Source organism: Hyposmocoma kahamanoa, unplaced genomic scaffold (assembly GCF_003589595.1).
Source record: "Hyposmocoma kahamanoa isolate Upper Pololo Valley unplaced genomic scaffold, ASM358959v1 87, whole genome shotgun sequence".
Taxonomy (NCBI): domain Eukaryota; kingdom Metazoa; phylum Arthropoda; class Insecta; order Lepidoptera; family Cosmopterigidae; genus Hyposmocoma; species Hyposmocoma kahamanoa.
In genome coordinates, this window is record NW_020654422.1 from 11459606 (window position 1) to 11479488 (window position 19883).

The 19883-nt window shown below is 35.4% G+C and overlaps 1 protein-coding gene across 2 annotated transcripts in view; it reads left to right on the forward strand.

Moving 5' to 3' along the window:
* LOC113235064 (LIM domain only protein 3) overlaps positions 1-19883 on the forward strand; it is a 78904-nt gene that overhangs the window by 20933 nt on the left and 38088 nt on the right. The window contains exon 1 of one of the 2 annotated variants that reach the window (XM_026470620.1): positions 4948-4977. The exons of the other annotated variant lie outside the window; for it this stretch is intronic. The gene's annotated coding sequence lies outside the window, so the exon portion shown is untranslated. Of the gene's footprint in view, positions 1-4947; positions 4978-19883 lie in introns of those variants that run through there. 2 annotated transcript variants of the gene reach the window in all.

Genomic DNA, 19883 nt, shown 5'->3' on the forward strand with positions numbered 1-19883 from the left:
CGTCACTACTCTCTAGACTGCATTCTAGTCCTAACGGCATCCTGAAAATGTTTGCGGCTAAGCTCGATGCGCTGATGCTTCGTCATTTCGACTCGGTTCTGGTGAGGTGATGGGGTAATCGGCGGTGCCTCGAGCATAATAATGTGTGTTTTTATGTTTTATGTTTTGTCTCTGTGTTTACTAACAATAGTCATAAGTTGTCTGTATTTTACTAACAAGTGTGCATTGGATGCCAAATAAATGATTTATTTATTATTTATTATTATTATTAATGATGATGATGATGATGACATACTAGTCGAAATTTAGCCAAGTGGTAAAGATGTATTGTAAGACACGAAATGCGCGTAATCGCGCGTATTACGCACTGTCATCGTGAACAGGTATATTCAATTCATCGGGTATATAACCAGAAATAGAGACGAAATGTCATTTAATTTGTTTGAAAACTATTCTGCCATATCATTACTGTGACAACTGCGCTCCGATTGGCTAGCCCGAGTTCGAAACAATTGACGAGTGTCGTCAATGAGTGTCGTCAACTGATTCACTTCAAACCGACCAGGAAACATAATGGACGAAAATTGCAAAATTTACATATTTAATATTTAATTACCGATGAAATGTGATTCCGTTTGTTTTGTAATTAGATATTTTGCTGTTTTTCCCAAACCACCGAATAGAACAGCACGGCATTGTTAGAGATATTATCTTTATTACAACAAATACAGAATATTTTTTTGGAATATATGGAGACGTTACACACAGGTCAGTAGTTGGCCTGTCTGTATTTCAGATATTTATAAGAGCTGTATCGCTAATGTCTTACCAGGAATATAAGGCCCTTATTCCGTCTCTATTTATGGTTATATATTCGATGATTCAATTACATCGAAACATGCAGAATCAAGAGCATGTTAAACTGGGCACTTAACATATAATGAAGCAATTTTTTCGGACCTAAACCGCAACTATTTTTTTTTTCAAACAATGCAACGTTTCGGGCCCTTTACAAGTCCCATGGTCACGTCAGAGTGAAGTGGTGAAGTCATCAACCAGTTAAATCTAATATTAATGAAAATCACTCTGTTTTTCACTATTGTTAACAGTTTCTAAAAATCTAAATAAATAGATCCGAAAGAATTGTTTCATTTACTGCGTGTAACAATTGCGAAAACTCAATACTTAATAATTTAATTTCAACTCTATGCTTCTTGCGATAAGGGCGGTTCAAAGCCTCATGCTTGATGTGCTCTTGACTACATAGGACAGTGTTACACTTAATAGTATACGTACATGTCCAAACGATGCATACCTTAGTTTAATGTCTAAGGCCCCCACGTGTATCCATAGCGTGTTACACCGGAATTGCGCAGGTTCTGTCTCTACGGCAATTTAAGCGGGTAGTGGTCTGGTGGGCATCAATAGCCCTCGAAATTGCACATTGCTTATCTACTTATGACTTGAATTAGTGAAATAAATTCTTCTTTACTCCTTTTTCGCAGTAAGTATTACTTAACTTATAACAAACTTAATCAAGTTAGTTAAAGGGTCCGCAATGACGCTTAGAGTGAATGTCAATCCACTTTAAAAAAAAAAACTGTTCGTTAAACTTTTTGTGTATGGCAGCATTAAGCATTTTATTATGTTTCTATAGCTGAACCTATACAATTAGACACAGGGGGTGCTCGATGGGCAATAAAAGAGGGTTCACCTGCCTATATAAAAAATAAAGATAGCGAATTCATAATGGCAACCAAAACAAAAACTTTCTTAAACAAAAACTTTCGGATCCACCATAAAATTGGCACTCGAGGTTAGTAGATCTTAATTATAATTGGGGGTTAACATTGTGTCAGCAATTTTCATATCTGATCGACATACAAGAATTTTGTCATTGATCGAAAAAAACTTCTTGTAATTTCTTTCATATATTTTTATTATTTAACAATCTCCATTGTTTGCTAGATTCAAAATTATCAAAATATGTATTTTTTTTCCATAATTATTATTATCTTGTTTATTCATTTCATAGAATTACACAGTATTATAACAAATTACCAAGGGACTGTGAATTTCATAACTAGATAATATTAGCAATTCACAGAAGACACTAAGAGACTATAAAGGCGGTTTTCCACCGGCGAGACGAGGATTGGAATTTGAATGACAAAATTTCAGTTCTCTCTTAGCCTATCTTAGGCGGAAATGGTCTGGATTGACGAAGATGGGCGAGGCGAGAATTGAAATGTTTGTTGATGTAATATGGAACCGTATTTCTGCCTACATAGAGTATTATTCTCTGCAACGGAAACACGATTTCTCGCACAGTCTCGCGCGAGATCGCGATAGCTATTAATATCAATCGCGAGATTCTGGAGTACATACGATTTGAGTTTAAAAAAAAGATGGTTTCATCCGGTTCTTCATCCGTGTACATATTTAATAATAATAATGTACGGGACATGTTACTTCAGCAGCGTATTTATCGTTAGATAAACTCAACAGCACTGAATCTTCACAGCGCGAGCTCGCGCGAGCTATTAATGGTAATTTTTTATGCAAGTAGGCCGCCGAGATTTCAATTCTCTTCTCTCCTCGCCTCGTCTCGTGTTTCATAGTTTTGTTTCTCCAATTGTTGACTAAAAATGACAAAAATGAGAAAACTAAAGAAATTCTAAGAAAAATCTTTGGGAATATGGTTTGTTTTGTGATTTTTTTGAGACTGATATTTTTACGTTTTATTTACCCACGTCTCTGATGCAAACAAATGGCACGAAGTTGCTGGTGGTAGCATTTGTAGTGCCAATAAATTTTATAAATGTCAAGATTATCTATATTATATATGGTAAATTATCACTTCCAACTTTCATTATTTGAGAAACACTATTCTATTGACTCCTCTGTATTCATGCTATTGAGCGAGTACTTCTTCTGGTTTTTATTTGAACGTATTTGGATATCAAGCAAAAAAGCGGTGCGTGTTTATTTACACGTAGGCTTCAAAGCGTTAGTATTGTGCAGAACGAGTGTGCAGCCTGCATCGGCTTTCAATTTAGCTGAATTAATAACAGCTCAAATCTGACTCCACGAGTCATACAATCTAGGGTTGGCAATACGGTATATTGTATCATAGTATAAACAAAGATGTAATAAAATAATTTGAACAAAATTGAACCTCACGTAAAAAAAGTCGTATAATTCAAATATTTGTGTGCAGAAGTGTAGTTTTTAAAAACTGAATATAAAAAATACGAAATTCATCGTTGTTGTTAACGCTCCAATAGACAATAAATAAGTGCTTAATAAGGGGATATGTGAGGTAGCTTCTCACAAGGGAAGTGATACTTGTTATACGATAAAAAAAACAATTTATTGTATCAATGACATATCTATAAAGGTAAGAAGAAAGATGTCAGGATCCATTGCAATATTTTTTGTTTGTGAGTAACTAACAGAAGCAACCCTATCGGTATTACGAGGGCAGCGACTAATAACCGGTAACCACTCATTCACGGGCGCAGTGGATTACTCACCCAATATCAAATACTACGTTTCGCTCAGATTTAGGTTATCAAGTTTAACTGATATTCATTATGTGAATAAATATTCTGAATCCCAAGGAAAAACAATTTTGATGACAAGTGGCTTACAGAAGCGTAAATAAATACCAGATTTGTGATTTACTTACCATTTCAAAAGTGAGCTCAATTTGTTGCCTTATGCACATAATAACTTACAAGCCATAAATACTAATTGCCGCTGCCGTAGGCAAAGTGAGCGATACGATAATGATGACTATACGGAACACAGCGCTGTTAATTAAGAAATAGTTTCAGCTTGATAAAGTTCCTAATGACCGTGGCTAAAGCTTATTAAAGTGCATTTTCCATAGAGACCGTAAAACCAATATAGAATTTGTGCTTCCGAGAGCTCATTGATTGCTTCGTTACGGTCCGGTAACAATGCAATCTGTTATGCGTTTCCTGAAGCTCGTTGCGTAGGCAGAAACTCCCTGCCTTTGATTGATTCCTATTATAGGAGAACATAAAAAGGAAATGCAATCTATGTAATGCTCTAGCAACTTTAATTGGAAATATTAATGTGGGGAACAAAGTTTGATATTAATAACTTGGCGATATTTATTGCCTCAACGTCTTGTTTTGTAAATTGTTTTCTTGGAATTCTTTGAATGCAATGGGAACCCGCAGACCTAGAACTGTGTGTCAAAGGTTGTTGGAATAAAGCTATGAGGTGGACTGGGCCAATTAGAACGCTAAGCTGCGCGTTCTAATTGGCTCTGCGTTCTCAAAGTTTCTCCTGTTACTATTAATTAGTTATTTGTCTTTATTTTTCTTAAAGGCTACATCAACGTCCCTACGTATGGGTATCCCATATATTATTTAATATAACATATATGTTTTTGACTTTCCAAAAGTAAAATATTCGTAACATAAAGTCTGAGAACGTATTTCACCAAAAGTAAACCCCTTATTGAAAATTACAAAAAAAAAATGGTGACTCAAACAACGCAAAATATCAGAATCGTATTATGGCTAGACACGTGTCGCTCACGTGTTTTTAATTAGAAGAGGGAGACGCTACAATACTTCGTTAGCGTGACATAAAGTTACGTTCGAAAATGTCTTTAGCCAGCCTACTAAGAAATCATAGTTTGTTGTGTACGTTGCTGTTCCTTTATAATGAATTTGTAAAATCTTATTACATTGAGTATCTCCATTAGCGAGGGCTGAATAACTTTTCTGAGAACTATTACGTTGTAAATCGAATTTCTCAGTATTTACAGGAAGCATTGGTTTAGCAGAATGCATAATGGGTGGAAAAATGTCAGGCGTAAGTGTATTACAGTTGGGTTGGCGTTTCCGCTGCGTGCCGCCGCTGATGTATGGCAGCGACCGACAAATTGAAAACAGTAGCAAATGGCCCGATCGCTGTCCACCTCGCACTCCACAATGGGTATGTTTTTTGAGACACCCCCAATTCCTAATACCTTGTGCGATGCGGCACTGATGATATAACACAGTTATGTATGACAATACTGAACTTGTCCCATATAGCAACGACGGTGCTTAAGGCAAATAACTGTGACGAATTTCTGTGTTCGGTCTGATGACTAATTATATATTTTTTTATTTAAATACATTTTGTCGAATGAATTGTATTAGACAAGCGCAATGGAAGTTTTTTATTTACATTTATTTATGTAAGTGCTTTCAACGCATGCTGGGTGCTTAAAGTGCTAGAAGAAATTTACTCAAATATAATTTTCAGCATATGCACCAAAATCCTAGTTACAAGACCCTATTTTGTGGCCACAGTGGCGATGGATTTCTATTACAATTGTATTCAATATAGAGTTTCGTTCGCGCAGAAAATGGTTGCGGGCCGCGTGAGGGGCTCCCTTCGCGGCTCGCAGCCCGTGCGGGCCCGCGCGTCTGCCGCTTGCCTCCCCGAATTATATTCTACACTGCGCAGTGTTACTGAATCACAGTTTAATTCTACTGACTGTTAAACGGAGTGTAACAAACAAATCGCAGTCATACTTCAGCTGGTGTATCATAACCAGAACAAACAACTTTTACAAAAATTTTATTAAACCCTATTATTATGCTTCCTTTTACTCGGAGCAGGGCAATCAATGCATACTATTCAATAATTCCTTACTCTAACACATTGACCTATTAAATATCATTGTGATATAGGCCTATCCAAAAAAGTAGAATCACCAATAGGCACACTAGATACTATGTATGACCTAATCAAGTTTCGGACATTCAACAAGGTTACTTAATAAATATATATCTGTATTATTTTGAAAATCGGTTCCCAAAACAAGATATAAAAATCTCAAGTTCTATACAAGCGAACCACAAATTCTCCATTCGAGTTGAAAAAAGGGAATAACATCATAAGGGGTGTTTGTCCCTCGCAAATAGTTAGATTATATAAATAAGGCGGTCGGAACAGTGGGCCGATAGCGATCTGTGGCCGGACGAACGGACCGAAACCGTCTCCACGCAAATTGAGTCGGCTTTACGCAGATTTCTTATGTTTTTACATAAATTCGCTAAAATCTAAACTGTTTCAAGTTTCCGTAATTTTTTCCGCATTTATACGTATGACATAGGTAAGATGATCATAGCTAGATGAGCATACAGCCAATCATTTTTTACATTTCGTGACATACATAAAAAAATGTGATTTAATGTTTTCTATGTATTTGTTTCTAAGTAGGTATGATTTGATGCGTTATTTCTGTCCACTTCATTTGGAAACGGTCGTGATAATATGCACTATACTACATAATGTAGCGTTATACAGTTAAAAATCTCAGAAGCAAGTCCATATCACAGGCTTTCCTAGTAATCGTAATGTATATTTTGCGGTTTGGTATCGTAATCCGATTATGTTGTGTCGCTTGGTTGCTCACGACCTATCTGGTTTCTGTACCTCGACGTCCACGCTGCTTAGTGACACGTTACAAGTAAAGTTGACACATTGAATTTTGCTACACATTCTTTTTTCATATTTTATCATCTGCAATATGCCTATTGCATATTCTTGATGAATGTTTTTATCATAAAATTGTTAGGTAAGTAAGTTGTTCTAATATGCCTCTAGTAATAATGCTGTCCATAGACCTCGTCGACAATTTAAATATTTGACAGCACAATATTTATTGTCGCATTACTGTGCAGTGCTGGCTCCTCTAAGATTCGTATATGGACAGTCCCGGATGCTTTTAACCTACATTAAATATAAGGCTGATGATGGTGATGCAATATTATGTCGGAGTTAATAAAGAATATGATTTAAATAAACGAACCCCACACTATAATCTCAACAGCTTGCGTTTTCAATACTAATACAGCAAATTCAGATAAAAACTCAATTTAGAAAGTAAGAACTACAATCTTGTAGTGGAATCAAACAAATAGCGCAGTATCTGCAGCGGCCAATTCAAATTGTAGGAGCAATCGGGTTCGCTTCGTACCGGGGGTTGGATCCAATCAGTGAAACTAGTTCCAGTGATGCCTATCACTAAAGTTTCACATTCAAAGATTTGTTTCTCGAGATTAAATCAAAGGCGAATTACAGTAGCGGCGAAAAAGAAATATGGCGAGTCCGGCCCCGCGCAAGGGCGGGGGTGTCCTGCTGAAATTGCTTTTCAATCCCTCGGACTTTGGACTTGTAAAGAAGTTATTACCTTCCAAGGAGATAGCGGCGGGTCCGGCGATACGGATATATGTCTTTTTCATATGTAATATTCCTTTTTCGCGTTTTATTAATGGAAAATGTTTCGTGGGACAGCTCTCGCGTCTGATATTAAAAAAGCTGCCGACTTAGTGCGGTTTCTTTATGAGATTGCCGTAAAGTAGTTTATATTTTTGGTGTTGCGGTGTAACATTAGCTTACACGGCGATATTAATGAAATGTTTGTTGCGCTGATACAATGTTTTATTGAGTGCATCTGAACATATTGCATCTAGACTAGAAGCATGTGGTTTTATTTAGAGATCGATGTCATCATCACTAATAAGTTAAATAATTGTTATTAAATATTAACTTTCCCATTGTGCATTAGCGGTATTGTGTTAGGTATTTATAGCGTGTGTTGCTGCTCTCGATAATGTTGCCAGGTCTAATTAAGTCCACTACACCAATGTTTGGAATTAATTAGTGTATTGTTTAATTGGCATCTCTTGTTATCTGTTTGTTTGGATTATTTATTCATTAGTGATGTTTGTGACAGTCAGATACTTATATACACATCGCTATGGATTATTTCTTATTAGTTTTGTTTTGTAATCCGAGCTTAGAGTCTGATGTTATTTCTTGTTTACCTAATAAATTGCTGTGTTTATAGATATACCGGGTGTCCCACGGCTATGCGACAGGAAGGGACTTAATTTAAATATTGTAGTTAGGATATTTTGCTTTATGAAAATATCGTTTTATTTTTTAAACTAAGTAATACTGCATTCAAATTTTTTTAAAAGTTGCTTATTTCACCAGAAGAGGCTAAGAAGTGGAATTCCCTACCTGCAGATTTATTCCCCGAACGCTATAACTTGGGCCTGTTTAAGGCAAGAGTGAATAGGCATTATTTAGGTGTACATGCGACATCGTCGACCTTATCGTCACTTTTGATCAGGTAAGATGGAGGTCAAATGGGAAATGATTTTTTAATAAAAAAATAAAATAAAAACCCTGTATTTTTATGATGCCGATTGGAAGGGTCAATTATAAGGACTGATTCTATTTCAGTAGCATAGTGTCTTAAATCAAATAAAATTAAAAACTGCCTTCTTGGTCGAACGGTTACCACACTCGTCTGTCACGCAGAGGTTACAGGTTCGATTTCCGGACCGGGAGAAATATTAGCATGGCCGAAATTTATTTCGTGAGTTTGGGTATAATTTGTGGTTGTCTATGTGTGTGCACTTGGCACTCGCGACACATGGTTTCCCTAGTGCGGGGCTATGAGTGAATGAATATTTTCTTTTAATTTTAAAGTTATTTAAAGAGTGCAGGTAGGCCATAACATTTAAAGTTTTTTTTAATAACATCAAATGATGGGACGAGCAAGTCGTGCGCCTAATGCTACTACTAGCTACACGGCTGTCCATAACAGTAACAGTGCCACTCAGAGCTTTAAATTGCAAAGATCTGAGGGCCACTACCACAGCGCCCGTCACTCTGAGACATAAGTTTACAAGTCCCATGTGTGGAAAATAACCTGAATACAGAGTACTAAAAAAACCGACCTCAAAGTTCGTGGAATTACATGTATTATAATCAAGTTTTATTGAAATCGGTTACCGGAAAGTGCGCAAAACCGGATCCATCTCCTATTTTGCCACCCTAAAAGGTGGAATATTTTCTTCAAATTTAAATGGGACCAATACTGAGGTATCCTCTTTCATCTTTCGCGTAACGTACAAAAAAAAACAAAGTCGGTTAAAAATGTACCATTTAACTGTAATTATACTAATTAAATTTTTATTGAATTGATATTCAATTATTTTTTTGTGAAATTACTCCACTAGTTTGTTATAATTATTAATACAAAGATCGAACAGTCAGAAAAAACACTCAGAAAAAATTCAGAAAAAATTCCTTCGATCCGGTCGGATTCGAACCGACGTCTTCTTGCATACCGTGCCAGACGCTATACCAACTAAGCCACGGAACGAACCAACGGACCTCACGAATGTAATTATTCTGTGAAACCTTGAATTATTTCTGTAACTAATGTCGTAGTCTGTTTTTGTATATGTACGAAATAAAAATATATACTATTATTGTGTATTTATCTACTGTGAAGTCATTATCTCGAGGTATCGAAACAAACTTCAAATTTAACCAGCTAATTGATATATCACTTTATAACAAGTGAACGCGTGTGGGCTCGTCAGTGGTGTCACGTGCATTTTCGCAGACTATGCGGGCTGCAGAGCGGAGTGGGTTGATTACACCTGTCTGTCACTATTAATACATATTGTACCACTCCGATTGAATTAGTCCACCATTGTCGAATTACCCGCGTGTACCGCCTATACTCAATTGGTTTTGAATATTTAGTAGCCAATTTAGATCGTATTGATATTATGATTTGATTATGATGAGGCTCGACTTGTATATCACGCTAATTCATATTTCCTGATTAATCTTTAAATGATTTTTTCATATTCTTGACTACCATTTGTTTTAATTAACCCTCAAGCGCCTAACCTAACCTAATGAAAATTTATTCTATTAAGTGGATCTGTAGGAAACAGACTAATTGTTCGAATTAGACGATAGTTCCAAACATATATGTTAAGATTCATTTGAATATTTACGTAATAATTATTAATAATATCAATAGTACTCATAAAGTATTAAGGAACCTGTTGCTAGTAATAATTAATGTAATTCTAAATAGAATTTGAGCAGCGTGGGTACATATTTTAAAATTGAGCAACTCTCTTCTGACCTTCTCTCTGATAACAAAATAGAGATTGCTCTTAAATAAATTAGTTTTCGTTCACGAGAACTGACACGACTATTGAGAGACATAATACAAAGAATCAGGTTTTTATATGAATATCACCTTCCACAATCATTAAATGCGTGAGAAATATTTTCCTTCTTAAAGAATCGTTAATTTGACGTGTCAATTAAATTATATCCACTCAATTACGTTAACATTTCGAAAGACTATCGAAAATTGTGAGAATTTCCAATTACCGTTAGTTTAAATAGTACTGGTTTAGAATTTGTTTAACTCTGTCATCGACTGTGCGGCTTTTCTGCCCAATTGACCATCAATACGCTCTCTAATATTTGCACTGCATATTAAAAAGTACGCCTGACTGCGCAGGAGTGTTTGTTCAGCTGCCATGGAGTTGTTTGTACACTTATTTTTGTTGCCCTAATCAAAACGTTCGTTTTATATGACAGCAATGTAAACATTGTTTGTTTTAAAATTACTTTGTTTATTCAATAACTGTATGCTCATTTTTTGAACTTTTATAAAAATCATACTTTTATCCTCCTTGAGTCGATTTTTTTTATAATATTAGGTGACGGGACGAACAAGTCGTGCGCCTGCTGGTAAGCTACACGCCTGTCCATAACAGTTGCAGTGCTACTCAGAGCTTTAGAACGCAAAGATCTGGGGGGCACTGCCACTGTGCCCGTCACCCTGAGATATAAGTTCACAAGTTCCATGTGCGTGTAATTTCACCAGCACCCTTATCCTTCAAAACCGGATCGCAGTAATCTGACATTACTGCTTGGCGGCAGAAATAGGTAAGGTGGCAGTACTCTTTCACAACGAGCTCTACTGCTATTAAATATAACTACTAAATTACTAACAAAACGTCACAACACAAACGTCAGATTTATATCTATGTGTTTGTTTTTATTCTTACTAGTTGTAAATATGTTATCTCTTTTTTTCTTTCCTGTTGTTTAAGTCTAAGGTTTCCATTCTGACGGTAAATAGTATTTCAGGCAAATGAGATTTTTTTATTTATTACTTTTTATTTTAATAATATACAGGTAAGGTACAATAAAAGCTTAAATACTAGAAAGTAAAACTACAATTTTTAAATTATATGAATAAAATTGGGTCCACGCGGTATCTGTGTAGGTTACCATGGTTTACTCAACGCAAAGTTAACTGAAAAGCATTATACGGAAGTCTTTGTCAAAACGAACAATATGAGCCCAAATACAAGGCAGCTGCTGTTGAGGAGTATCTCTCATCTGTTTGCCATTTCCATGAGATCAGGGTCAACATAACATTTTACTTTCATCGACGTTACATCTACGGGCCAAGTTTTATTGTAATAGATTAGCGGAAAGTGGGTGAAATTCGATAATCGTATCCATTCAAAATGAATCCACTGGTCCACAATTTGCCACCCTTAAAGATGGAATATCATCTTCAAATTTTAATGGGACCAGTACTGAGGTAAAAAAAAACAGGATCATTGAAATCAGTTCACAAATATCAGAGTAATCGCGTAACATACACATAAAAAAAGTACAGTCGAATTGAGAACCTACCCTTTTTAGTTCGTTTAATAAAATTGGATTTTATAACAGTTTTGTCTTTTGTTACAGGTAAGTTTCAACTACTCAAAAAAGTGCTGAGAAATCATTCGCTGTGGGTAAATAGTGGTAATGTTTGTAGATTTTCAATTTCATTAACAAGCACAAATGAAAATGTGAGATCCGTCGAATTATAAATTGACAATCGACATTTCGAATTTGTATTCAAGTTGTCAATTTTACGCAATCTAAAATATATTTGGAAAAATTTGGTCAAGTACCAAATGAAGTTATTTTATAAAATATGCCCCAAAATACAAAGAAGTCTATATGTAAAGTATGTAGTAAAGGTTCGGACACGTGATGTCAAGTTTAGGAGGAAACACGGTGGAGAGTAATGCAATACGCCTGTAAGGCTAATTTAGTTGGAAGATAAGACCGTAATTAATCCACTTAGCAGGAACGGCTTTGAAACGGAGCACCTAACTTGAAGTTCCGAAATTCAAAGGCCTCTTCTCTATGCTTTTGCCTATCCGCTGCCATCGTGAGATTTAAGAGTGATGAGAGCGTACCTGAGGCTACGCTCTGATCACGCTTTAAACGACATTTTCCAGAAATAACGTTTGCTCGAATTTTCATAAACTCGAAAGTAATTTTGAGAGGAAAATGTTTTTTCTTTTAAACCCAACTTAACCGAACCTAAACGTGTCATTGCGATAAATATGAAAGAACAGGGGTTTCGATATATTTCGGTTTTCGGGGTAATGAAAATTCGAACAAAGTTTATTTCGGAATAAAAAAATTCGTGTTGGTGATAGGTATATATATATATATATATACAGGCTACCGACTTACATACACAAGTTAGGCCGTTCCAGTAACTACTAGAGCGACGAAGTTTATAAAGCCCGATCAGTTTACAATAGATATCTACTGGAATACTGACGAAGAGATGATCAAATCCGCATCAACTAGTTACACAGTAACAATGATCTATTATTGAATTTTCGTAACGTAATAAGAGAGCTTTATTTGCAAGCATTATACGAAATCGGACTCTATGTCATACGTAATATGTATATTATAACTCTAATGCGTTTTAAAGCCAATGACTGTTTGGTAATGATTGAAACGAATCTAAGGATTTAACGAGTTTTTATTACCCGACAGAAATAAGACGATCGTACCTAATCAAGAGACAACACTGGAACTGCCACCTTATCGTTTTTTGCCGCCAAGCAGTAATGTGAGCATTACTGCGTACCGGTTTTGAGGGCAAGGGTGCTGGTGCAATTACAGGCACGTGGGACTTGTCAACTTACGTCTCAGGGTGACGGATGCAGTGGCAGCGCCCCTCAGATCTTTGCGATATAAAGTTCTTAGACGTTCGTCCCGTCTAAGGCATTTCCTTAGTTATTACGTTAGACAACGAAATAAACGAGTAAACATTTCGATGTGAAATATTTTTTTACAGATTTATTCATTACCTTTTAAGGAAAACATAATTTCTCCATTTACTTTAACATTTAAATTCGTCTATTCAAACACAAACAAACAAAAACAGCCTTTTGAAAATAAAACAAGAACATATGAAAATGAATTAACTGATGTTCTTAACCAATTTCTTTTTAGAAAACTCATAAATTGAGAGCGACTCTATTTAACCAGGGGAAGTGCGTGAATGTGTCCTGATTATTGATTAACTTTATTCATATTTGAATAGAATGAATTCGCATGTCTTTCGCCCTTGATTAACCTCTTGTTCACGATTGATGACACGATTCGAGGCTTATGGTTATATCTCGATCGCATTTATTTTCAATCAACACGTGGCAAATGGTACTGTACCAGTACCATTATATACAGTAGTTGCAGAGATCTGAGGGGCACTGCCACTGCGCTCGTCACTTTGAGACATAAGTTGACAAGTCCCATGTACCTGCAATTTCACCAGCACCCTTACCCATCGAGTATATAACCAGAAATAGAGACGCAATGTCATTTAATTTGTTTAAAAACTATTCTGCCATATCGGTACCTTGAAATCGAAACAATTGACGGGCGTCGTCAATTGTTTCACTTCAAATCGACCAGTTAACTTGAGCTTTGCTAGAATGGACGAAAATTGCAAAATTAAATATTTAATATTTAATTACCGATGACATGTAATTCCGTTTGTTTTGTAATTAGAGTTTTTCTCACACCACCGATTAGAACAGCACGGCATTGTTAGAGATATTATCTTTATTACAATAAATACAGAATATTTTTGGAACATACGGAGACCGTACACACAGGTCAGTAGTTGGCCTGTGTATATTTCAGTGCAAACGAGAGTTGATATTTACAAGAGCTGTATCGCTAATGTGTTACCAGGAATATATGGCTTTTATTTCGTCTCTATTTCTGATTATATACTCTATGCCTTTACGCTTCCAAACCGGAATGCATGAATACTTACATTACTGCTTGGCGGCAGAAATAGGTAAGGTGGCAGTACTTCCCTGGACGAAATCTTTCACAAGGAGCTCTACTTCTAGTCAAATACTCACTAAATTATTAATATTAACCCACAACTTTATAAAAAAGCTTTAGTCTTGCTTACATTACATATATCTATATTTTGCTATTTGTAAACAATAATGAATTAATTGCTTTTGCATTCAATAAGAGCTTACAGATTTCATGCAATAAATTTAGATGATATTAAATTACATATTTGAATAGTTATACGACGGATATACAAAAATAATATGTATACTTTATATTTTCAACAAAATATAAAAAAATGAAATATAGCATTCTAATTTCAGAAGATTTGCAATTCATTGGAACGATATAGTTGAACGTAAATGGCGTGCATCGATTTAATATTACGATTGTAAAACAAATTCCAATAGCGTTTTAATTTCGATCGATTATTTCAGTATTAATGTAATCAATTGTACATATAAGATATTTCTGCTTTTACGTATAGTACTTACAGGAATGTTGTTTGTAAGAAAAAGGTATAAACATATTCCGACATTTTGCAACTTTAGCCAGATACACAACATGTTTACCTCTTATATTCACTCGCTTAGCAATGATGACAGATGTGTTTGTAAAGTTGAATAAACCATTCATTAATTTCTGTTTCATATGTCACAGTATCTATATATTTTGTCGGTAAATACTGCTGTGGAAACTCAGGTGGGTTCTATATAGACACACATGAAAAATATAATAAGTTTAAATTGTTAGTTTCAAATTATTGCCAGGTGAAATTAGAAGTAGGTAAACAGATTTTACAAAAAACTCGTTGGTTTTTTTGACCATACGACTGCCTTTTTTTATAATATTTATAATGACCGTTGACGTACATTATTGTGGTATTGAGATGTAGTTTATTAAAAACTTCAGTCTGTAAAATGGCTTACATACGAGATAGCGCTATAACAGATCTCTCATACCATTTAAGAGGGTAACGCTATGTTTGTTTTGATGTACGCTCGATATTATTAGTTATATATTAACGTATATTCGGTTTTCTTATAACAGATGATATGACCACAAAGGGTGATTGCACCCCATACTTACTTAGTCGTAATGAAACCGCATTGGTTACTGCACTAATAACACGCTCAATTACTTAGAACACCGAGTGACGTACCGTCTTTACCTAATTAATGCCCCCGAATTGTATCGGACAACTGACTAGCAACGTTATTGTATGGCGCTAAATGCTTCTGATTGATTGAAAGGTAAAGTTCGAATGGAAATGTGACAGACATTTTTATTTCTTAACTAAGTATTTTATTTTAAATTTTTATTGAATTGATATTCAATTATTTTTTGTGAAATTACTCCACAATTACTCCAGTTTGTTATAATTATTAATACAAAGACCGAACACTCAGAAAAAATTCCTTCGATCCGGACGTTTCGAACCGACGTCTTCTTGCAAAGGTTAACTTCCTTGACCACGAAACATTTAAGTCAGATGTGTTCGTAAGCTTTCTTTTAGGATACTGTCGACAGGCATCAATGGATGTACTCATTGTTTGTAATTATCATAAAGAATCCGTCTTCATCAATTCCTTGAGAGCTACAGCGTTGCCCATCGTAGTTTGGACAATTATGTGACACCTGTTTTCTAGTTTTTTTACTTTACTGATTTGATGTAAATGAGTCAGATTGTGGGCCTAGTTATTTCCGTCGGATCGGTTTTACTAAGTGTTCGCAACTCGTTATTATTCATCTTAAAAACTAGTCGACATCTAGGTTTATTTACCAGAATAAAATTTCTACCGCATAATTGGGCAAAGTGAAACACAAATTCGTAACACGTTCCTTAGTTGTGTGTAATTAATTCACGTCATTAATATCTCAAGTCGTTTGCGCTGCATTACTGCTATGTCGGTACTCGTATTTAAAAAATACATGAAATTTTAGCATTATCTAAGTTTAATTTCAACAAATGAATGACGATAAAAAAATTCATTTAGAGGCGTTATGATTTTATTTGAAAAAGGAAAAATCTGATAGAACTTACATTAAAGACATTTCATTTCAAAGTGGTCAGAATTATAAAACGACAATTTTTGTATTTTTAGGCATTTATACAAAAAAACTGTTGCAGGCTTACAACTTGACCAACACGCCCAGCAATATATTGGATAACAATGTTGATTATAAAATAATAATAAAAGTAAAAAACACAAAATAATAGTAACTACAAATTGTAAAGCTAAAAGCTCTATAATAATCAAAATTAACAAAATTTACAATAGTGCCTAAGACTTGCGACCAAGTGTCCGTGAACACATCAAGGAGCTCATTCAATAAGACTACTGCTTTGGTGGTCGGTGCGTAGTAATATTATCTACGTATCTACCATATTAATTTAACAAACTATGAATACCATATAAGCACCTGGAATTCCTGTTCAGGAACCTATAGTAGAGCTGGTGTGGAGTAATTAATTTCTACAAGCATGTGATTGTTTCTGTTTATATAAGATTAAGCGACGGGACGAACAAGTTGTGCGCCTGGTTACTACACGCTAAGCTACACGCCTGTCCATAATAGTTGCAGTGCCACTCAACAACAGGCGCAAACACTGCGTCTGTCACCTTGACACTGTAATTTCACCAGCACCCTTACCCTTCAAAACCGGAACGCAGTAATGCCCACATTATAGCTTGGCGGCAGAAATAGGCAAGGTGGCAGTACTTCCCTGGGCGAACTCTTTCATAAGGAGACGACGATATGTCATTATTATTCCATTACTACATAACAGCGATGTTAACATTCCCAATTAAAAAATGAAAGTCTTATTATGGCAGTTCATTTTATAACACCGTATGTGTGTGTACTTATTCCAGTGCTTATGTGTAACTTTCCTGTAAACTAACTGAGGTGATCTGATAAGGCCGTCATGTTAGATTCTAACCCTCACCTTTTTGAGTAATTTAAAATAACTGAGAACTAATTTATTAAAAAATTAATTTATTAAGTATTGGTAGTAATTGATTATTGACGCGAGTTGTCGAGCTTAACTTTTGTGGTGACTGAATGCTGGGTGGCTATTGGTGTCAATATCCAACTGTGAATTCGTGTGTTTATATATGTGTGAAGCACCTTAGTAATGATTATTAATAGATATAAGCATTTCAATTTGTTTATTAATGAATATTGCTCTAAATTATTTCAATTCATGCTACTTTATCTTTACACATTTTAATTGGTTTCTGTATATTTTCCGTCTTGTTTATTTTGGATTAAATACGAAAATAATATTTAAATTGTAATTAATATTATAACAACCGTAATGAAACGTGTTAACGTAACATACTGTCGAAATTAATTTAATGAAATCGTAATAGGGTCCTTGCATAGCGCTATTTAAGCCTTTTACGTTTTATGTGGTATACTAGTACCTACTAGTTTACAATAAACTAACATTTTCTTCAGAAAATACAAATATTGATGATTTGACTGCGTTTATTTTAAGGTCCAAAAGAAATTGTCAGCGCTTAACTATACCTATTAACATTTTTACTCTAATCATTGTAATGAATGACGATATGGAAACGAATAATTGATAATTTAGTCGTTTCTCTTGCAACAAAAGCGACCAAAGACACTTTGGGATTAAAAGTGGTCGATGACGCTAAGCAATTTTAACAAAATTAAGATGCCAGATTATCTAATACAGTCAATAGTACGTTTAGTTTTACATTCCAGAAAGAATTTCAACTCTATGCTATTTAATAAAAGCGTTTCAAAGGTCAACTTGAACATCACTATGCTACAGTTATAAGTAGAAATGCAGTTTCTGACTGAAGTTGTTGTTAATACCCATTATTAGATTAATTTAGTTCTCTACCTGCAGACCTGTTCCCTGAACGATATAATTTGGGAATTTTCAAGCCGTGAGTGAGTAGACATTATTCAGGTGTGCATGGTCCATCGTCGACCTCATCATCACTTTCCATCAGGTAAGATGGAAGTGAAATAAGCTTAATTTTTTTTTTTTAATGTAATAAATGAATGTATATTTTTTCACAAACTCTAATTTTGTCTGCTTTTTAACAATCTGTTAAGTGTTTTAGATTCATAAACTTATAATTCTATGTTTCAAAGTCCATTACTGGCGTTAAACATAGAGACTACAAGGTATTCTGCAGGGTATTCTACAGAAATAGAATATTTGAAATAGGGAGTGTTGTATATACAAAAAGACTGTATAAAAGTTATTACTTCTATTTATTGCCCGTTGGCAACTACAATTACGTTCAATTAAAAATTAAATCGTTTATATCATTTCGATAACGCGCTACTATGGCAAATTAATATTATAACGAGGATAATATACAATCAAGTACCAGGCCGTAATACCTTTTACTGTCTGGGACTTGTTTTATTTATTTTTATATTAATTAGACTTTAATGCACACAAAGTAGTACAAATGGCGGACTTAATACCATTAGGCATTCTCTACCAGTCAAACGGAAAGCTGAGTAATGTTCGGAGTAATGTTATCGTCAGGTTGCTTCTGTGTCGTCATATTTTTTTAAATGTTATGTAGGCAGCAAACAAGCATATGGCCCACCTGATGGAAAACAGTTACCGTCGCCTATGAACGCCTGCAACACCAGTGGCGTCACGAGTGCGTTGCCGACCCTTTAGGACCCTTCTCAAACCCCTTTTGAAGGACTCTATGCTGTATTCCTGCGGGAAAACCCCGACAGGGAGTTCATTCCACAACCTAATTGTACGTGGGAGAAAGCTCCTCTGAAATCGTACAGTACGAGATCGACTTGGTTCCAGAGCATGAGGACGGACTCCCTGCCGGTGCCGAGCGGTGCGATGATAAAATGTTGCTGTTGGCATCATGTCAAACAGTTCTTCAGAACATTGGCCATTGTACTTTGCCTCCCTATACCTGTTCAAGATAGAACAGGCATAGGGAGGCAAATTCTCTCCTCCAAGACAGTGGTTCAATATCGTCTGTAAGCACAGGATCGTCAACAATTCTCATAGCACGTCTTTGAACCGCGTCAAAGGGCCCTAACTGGCATCCAAGAGCTCCTGCCCAAAGTTGGCAGCAGTGTTTCTTGTGGGGACGGACTTGTGACTTATAAAGTAGCAGTCTCTACTCCGAAGTGAAATACCGCTTAGCCCTGTTGAGCCCACCAAGCTTTTTGGACACCAGTTTGACTTTGCCATCAGTGACTACGGAATTGAACGTCACAAGAGATGTCGACACCAAGGTATCAGGATCGATGCTCTCCGAGATATTTAATGGCTTGCTCTGGAACTGAAGGTCTGCAGCAAATGGAGTCTTTTTAGCGGTGAACGCGCAAACTTGTATCTTGGTGGGGATAATTGGACTAAATTTAGTCGTCCCCAATCAGAAACCTCTCCAGGGATTTTTCTGTTTGTAAAAGGATTTTAAAAGAAAAAGTATGAAGTGTTTAATGATGTGTTTTTTATTGACTTGTTATTCAATTATTGTTATGTGAAATTGCTCGACTAGTTTGTTATAATTATTAGTACAAAGATCGAACAATCATAAAAAAATCCTTTGATCCGGCCGGATTCGAACCGAGCGACGTCTTCTAACATGCCGTGTCAGATGCTATACCAACTAAGCCACGGAACGAACCAGCGGACCTCACAAATTTTTCTATATGCTTGCGTCTTACCTTTGTATTTGTTTTTTCAATTTCAATTTTCAATATGAAGTAATTTTTCTCGTAAAGGTGATTATGAACTTAAACTTTTGTGTTTTTTTTATTTATTTTACTCCGGTGTGAAAATTTGTATATTT